General features: G+C 36.8%; 1 long non-coding RNA gene across 1 annotated transcript in view; it reads left to right on the top strand.

The window, feature by feature from the left end:
* The first annotated feature begins 343 nt into the window (after window positions 1-343).
* The window catches only part of LOC149131349 (uncharacterized), a 23407-nt gene continuing 16982 nt past the window's right edge, over window positions 344-6768 (top strand). The window contains exon 1 of the long non-coding RNA XR_016238099.1: window positions 344-473. This is a non-coding gene — a long non-coding RNA (uncharacterized LOC149131349). The remainder of the gene's footprint in view (window positions 474-6768) is intronic.

The following is a 6768-nucleotide window of genomic DNA, read 5'->3' as shown; positions in this document are numbered from 1 at the left end:
AGACGAAAAAAAAAACGTTTAAGTTTATGATGTAAGGGAGATAACTAGGATGTCATCGGGAGAAAACGTTTTTTTTTCCCTCCGCTTCGTTACCTTTTTAACACTTCACACACACATACACACACTTATGTATATAGGAGTGTGTGCATGTGAGTGTGTGCGTGAGTGTGTGTCTGTCTTTGTGTGTGTACATACAGATATGTGCGTCTCTGTGTCGGATAGATTGGATATATAAACACGCACCCAGATACCCACACACACACACACACATATATATATATATACACACAGATACAAAGGTAGACACACACACACACACACACATATACTTCGAAACGTCTAGATAGAATAGAGACAGCTGATGAAGGGATATTCCAAGGGGCTTTCCGTTTTCCTATGTGTTCGTTCCGTTGCCTGTAGTTTATTGTTCTAACGTCCTGTACCCTGATATGCATGTATATACACATGTAGATGTAAGTATGTACATATATGTGTGTATACATGTATATATATTCTTTGTATTATTATTATATATATATATATATATATATATATATATATATACATGCACACGCAAATATACACATGCTACTTTTAAGAACTTATTACACGACATAAATATAAACAACATATGTATGAATGTAGAGAGACAGAGAGATGGATGAATGGATGGATGGATATATGCGCGCGTGTGTACACACGCGCACTTTACATCCATGCATTCTACACACACATACACACAGAGTCGTCCCTTGTTTTGCATGCTTTATCATGTTTTTGGTGTTGAATATAAACGATTATTTTTCTTCTCATTCTCTTTGACACAAAATGATACAAAAACAGAATTTAGTCCTTTATGCTAACAGTATAATAATGTTTTGCACTTCATTTCTTATAAAATCCGAATGGGTTCACTACATTGTAAAAAGAGATTAATGATTAACATTAGGATTAATTTATCTGTAGTTGTTTCGTAAGATATTTTCGATATGGACTCAAGGCGTTGCTGATGCGGTTTAAGAAACTTGGTTCTCAACTTCGAAGTCTCCTTCCAGGTTCAGTATCACTGCATGGCAGAATCTTCTGCGAGAGTCCCAGGATGTCCGAAGATATGGGAATGGAAACCGAAAGAAGTCTGTGGCGTATGTGTGAGTGTACACACGTTATATATATATATATATATATATGTATATATATATATATATATATATATATATATATATATATATATATATATATATATATATATAAGAAGCTTGCTTCCCAACCACATGGTTCCAGGTTCGGTCTCACTACGTGGCACCTTGGGCAGGTGTCTTCTTCTATAGCCTCGGGTCGGCCAAAGCCTTGTGAGTGGATTTGGTAGACGGAAACTGAAAGAAGCCCGTCGTATATATATATATATATATATATATATATACATACATGTATGTATTTTGTGTGTTTGTCACCCCCACCCCCCACCATCGCTTGACAACCGATGTTTACGTCTCCGTAATCTAGCGTTTCGGTAAAAACAGACTGATAGAATAACAACTACCAGACTTAAAAAAAAAATTACTGGAGTTAATTAGTTCGAGCGAATGATTACGTGGCACTCCGTCGATTACGACGACGAGGGTTCCAGTTGATCCGATCAAAGGAACAGCCTGCTCGGGAAATTAACGTGCAAGTGGCTGAGAACTCCACAGATACGTGTACCTTTAATGTAGCTTTTGGGGATATTCAGCGTGACAAGTCTGGCCCTTTTGAAATACAGGCACAACAGAAACAGAAAGTAAGAGTGAGAGAAAGTTGTGGTGAAAGAGTACAGCAGGGTTCGCCACCATCCGCTGCCGGAGCCTCGTGGAACTTTAGGGGTTTTCGCTCAATAAACACTCACAACGCCCCGTTTGGGAATCGAAACCGCGATCCCAAGTCCGCTGCCCTAACCGCTGGGCCAAGGTGCAAATTGTTGGAACAATTAAAAGCATAAAAAAAAATTCCGATTTAAAATAATCACAGGATCTTCAATAACCTTAAAACGTACATCATACATAAAAACGGTAACATGATAGAAACGGAAGATATTATTTTTAAACAGAAAACCCAATAGAACAGCACTCGTGTATGTGTGTGTGTAAATATAAATATGTATGTATGTATGTATTATAAAAATATTGGGTTGGTGCATAATTACTTCGGCTTTTTTTCAACAAATTTTTATTCAATAAAAACAATAAGAATATTTAACATAAAACATCTTTAAATGACGGACTGACCGTCTGCCAAGCAAATGGGAAGCAGTAATTGAAGTAGATGGTGAATATGCTCCGGAATAATCATTTAAAGATGTTTTTGTTACGTGTTGTTATTGTTTTTGTTGAGTAAAATTTGTTGAAAAAAGCCGCAATAATTATGCACCAACCCAATATATGAATATGCGTGTGTGTATATATATATATATGTATGTATGCATGGGTGTCTATTATAAAAACATGAATGTATGTGTGTTTATGTAGGCAAACCTCCATAAGTGTGTCCACCCCCCACAGACTGTTTCCTCATAACTTTCAGACAAAATTGATATTCTTTAAATGAAATCTTCTACTAATACTTTTCAGATGGTGTTTTCTTTTTTTTATAATTATATCAAAATTTGATGTATATATATATATATATATATAAAAAAAAAAGTGGTAGATGTGCACCGCATACATACTAACACACAACACACACAGACACCACACATAGATAGACAGACAGATACATACATACATACATACATGAGAGACAGAAAATGGAATCCACAAGACTATTCAAGATCACAACAATCGTTTCGATAGCTCCCTTACTTTACAGGTGAGATGCGTCACATCAGGTGACTTTTCAAATAAGTCGTTCCACACATTTCTATAACACATTCTAAGTTATTTCACACACACGTACTTACATGTACATACACACATATATACACACACATGTACATACATACACACACATATACATACATATATACACATATATACATATACACAAGGGCTTTCCTATAAGTAGGTTATCTCCCTTGGCTAGGCGGCGCTCCATGCAGACAATTAAACTTCCGCAGGCTATCCACGCTATTGTTATTGTTTTACGTCTTATCATGGATATAAAGCAGCTCGATAATTCAGCTATCGAAGTACTTACTGTGCCTGAGTTAAAGAAATATTTAAGATTATATGGACAGTATGTTACTGGAAGAAAGGCGGACTTGACTGAAAGGTTGAAAGGTATAAAAATTCTGTCGATGAAGAATTTCAACAAAGTGAATTCATCGGACGATAAGTCTGAAGTATCGTCCGATACTTCAGACAGGAATAAGCAGAAGCTTATATCTCCTCTCGGTGAAGTATTGCCTGATCCCAATCTGCTTTCATCATAGCTTTCAGCAACCATTCACTGATTTAGCATGATGAGGTGTAGAAGAGGTAAGGACAGTCACACTATAAAGTCTAATAATTAGAGGAATATTAGATTCAATGCTGTAAATTTATTATTTAATCAAACACACACACACACACAGACACATGCTAGAAATAGATGCCGAATCGGCATCTATTTCTAGCATATAGGAGTTCACTTTTGCTGGTCATTCCTCTTATTTTTGTATGTAATATAATTTTAATCTTCGGATTTTTTTAATATGCTAGACCACTGGTTCTAATTGATTAATATCAATTTCTACCCTTATTAATATATATATAAAGAAACATATCTGCGGAAGTTAAAGCAAGTCACTGAGCATGCGTACATGTCATACGGGAGAGTTCCAATCAGGGGTGGATAACAACCTTATACACACACACACACATATATATACATATATACACACAATGATTAGTAACATTACGAAACCGGTATGCTTTTAAATCTCTTTAACAACTCCCAATAATGACTTTTATTACTTTTATTCCTACGTCAGTTCATCTAATTGTATATATCTATCGTGGATCTTTTTTAAAACGGGGGCCACATTTTTCATTAATGTTTTACGTAGTGTTTTTGGTACCGAAAGACTTTCAAACTTCGTATACTTGTCTATTTTGTGTTATAGAACAGAAAAATATTTTTGGATTCGAATTTATTTCATGTAAAAAATTGTCTTATTTCGATAATTTCAACCAATCACTGACGTCCATTCAGCCGATATACATTAAGTGCCGACTACATAAACAAACGATTCTTCGTTTTATTTGCTTTTTTCATTTTAAATTTGCTTTAACCCTAACCCTAACCCTAACCCTAGGGTTAGGGTTAATTGTTTCAGAATCGTTTGTTTATGTAGTCGGCTGAATGGACGTCAGTGATTGGTTGAAATTACAGAAATACAACAACTTTAACATGGAATAATTTATGGATTTCTTTTTTTTTAAAGAAGACTAAGAGAAAAAGATGTTTTATATGACACATTCTACCAGTGTTCCAAGTTTCAAAGTGTTTCGTTAATGAAAAATGTGGCCCCCGTTTTAAAAAAGATCCTCTATCGTTACTTTTCATAAAAAAGCCTTTACTTTTTTTGTTTTCCAATGTGCATTTTCGCTTATTTTTCTTCTTACTTTCCCCTTACATTTCCGCGTGTAGTTTCTATTTCGTTTTTGTAACATATTTCTATTATATATATATATAAATTTAAAGAATACTCAAATACCCAAAATATCAAGGAGTTTCTACCTCATAAACAGGAGTTGCACCACAGTTATTTTGTGATCTTTGCTACCCTGGTATCTATTAACCAATTTATTTATCCGAGTTATTTATTGCTAGGAGAAAATAAATACATATAATATATATATATATATATATATATATATATATATACACACACACACATGGTATATAAATATACCATATACGGAGGGAGTACACGCACGCATGCTTCAAGCCAACACGACTACACATGCCGACAATGTCCTTTCTATTACCCACCAATCAACGTGTCTAACAACCACTAAACGTTTCAAACTTTTGCCCCACAACAGAGGCAGCTCTCAGATCTTTGTAAACACACTGCCCTGTATCCCTTTGCTAACGACAAACTTTCTCTTCTTCCAGCCATTAGGATGGCAGTTTCTTCATGTCCGAAGAACACGAGGAAGAGCAGCACGGTGCTTCTCTTCCAGCCTGTACTTAGTAATCTTAAACAGGGTCAGTCCATGCAATCTGATCCCACTCTTTAGAGCAGGGGTTCTCAACCATTTTTTTTTTTTTTTATCTATGGACCCCCTTTTGATTATTATTTTACTCTGGTGGACCCCGCCTCAAAAACCATTCGATGTTTAAAAACTAGTTAAAAACCAGGAGTTATTCTTTGTAGGCCTAGTACTTATTCTATCGGTCTCTTTTGCCAAACTGCTAAATTATGGAAACGTAAACACACCAGCATTGGTTGTCAAGCGATGTTGTGGGGGGGGGGGGGACAAACACACACACACACACACACACACAATGGGCTTCTTTCAGTTTCCGTCTACTAAATCCACTCACAAGGCTTTGGTCAGCCCAAGGTTATAGAGGAAGACACTTGCCCAAGGTGCCATGCAGTGGGACTGAACTCGGAACCCTGTGGTCGGTAAGAAAGCTACTTACCACACAGCCACGCTTGCGCACAATTCCTAATAATATTTAATTACGAAAATATAGCAGGAACTTTTTTAGAAAAAAAAAAACATCAAATGGCTACGAAGGGGGGGGGGGCCCATCCAAGTGAAACAGGAATGAAAGAAGTGGGGTGGGGTGGGGTAGTAAAGACAAATAAATAAATAAATAAAATAATGGTTACGAAACACAAAACACTGATGTAGAACTAAGAGTAAACAGCTTATTGAGGAGACAACGTTTGTGGAGAAAATGCAATAATTCATGCCTTGTTTTACTTTTAACCCAATTTTGAGATGAGAGGGAACGGAATATTTTCAACGAAGCTGCATTCTAACCACAATTTCTCTCACACACACACAAGTGCGTATGTGTGTGTGTGTGTGCATGTAAAATGTAGTTAAAACACGAAAGACACACGTCTACCAGGACATTTTTTTTTTTTGGGTTCTTCAGTAATAACAAAAGTACTCTTCAACTATACGAGCGAAGATCACAAGTCTTTTACCGCCTCTAACATCTACGTACCTCTGTCACTATCTACCAATCCCCTCCCCCTCTTTCTCTCTCTCTCAATCAATCTACCTGTCTATCCTCCTTACCTGCCTATGTCATCCAACATGTCTTCGCCTCTTTTTATCTACCCATCTTATGTATATATATATATATATATATATATATGTGTATATATATATATGTTCGAATGTCAGTCGGGTCTCTTCTGTATTTAAGGTAAAAATAAACTTGTGTTCGTTTACTCCTTAAACACCGCTGTTATTTTAGGGAGCCGAGAGGAGGGGAGGAAAGGGGGAGGAGGAGGAGGCCTTCTTTCTTCCTTTCTTTCCTTCACCCTCTTCCCCACCCCACCTTTTTTTTCAGTCTCCTGCGTTTTTGTTCCACCGTGGAATGTAATGCAGAAGGAGCAATCAACGGAGGAGGTGATGGTGATGGTAGTGGAGGTGAAGGTGGTGATGATTATGATGATGGTGATGGTGGTGATGATGATGTTGACAGAGGTCATGATGGTGATGGGCGGAGGTGATGAAGATGGTGGCGATGGTGATGTCAAGGTAACGGTGACGTTGGTGGTAGACGTCATGGTGATGACGGTGGTAGAAGTAACTAACGTTGATGACGGTGGTGGTGGTGGTG

This window comes from Octopus bimaculoides, chromosome 23 (assembly GCF_046866305.1).
Source record: "Octopus bimaculoides isolate indiv1 chromosome 23, ASM4686630v1, whole genome shotgun sequence".
NCBI lineage: Eukaryota > Metazoa > Mollusca > Cephalopoda > Octopoda > Octopodidae > Octopus > Octopus bimaculoides.
Note: the sequence above shows the minus strand (reverse complement) of the source record. Positions and strands in the feature narration are given on the sequence as shown.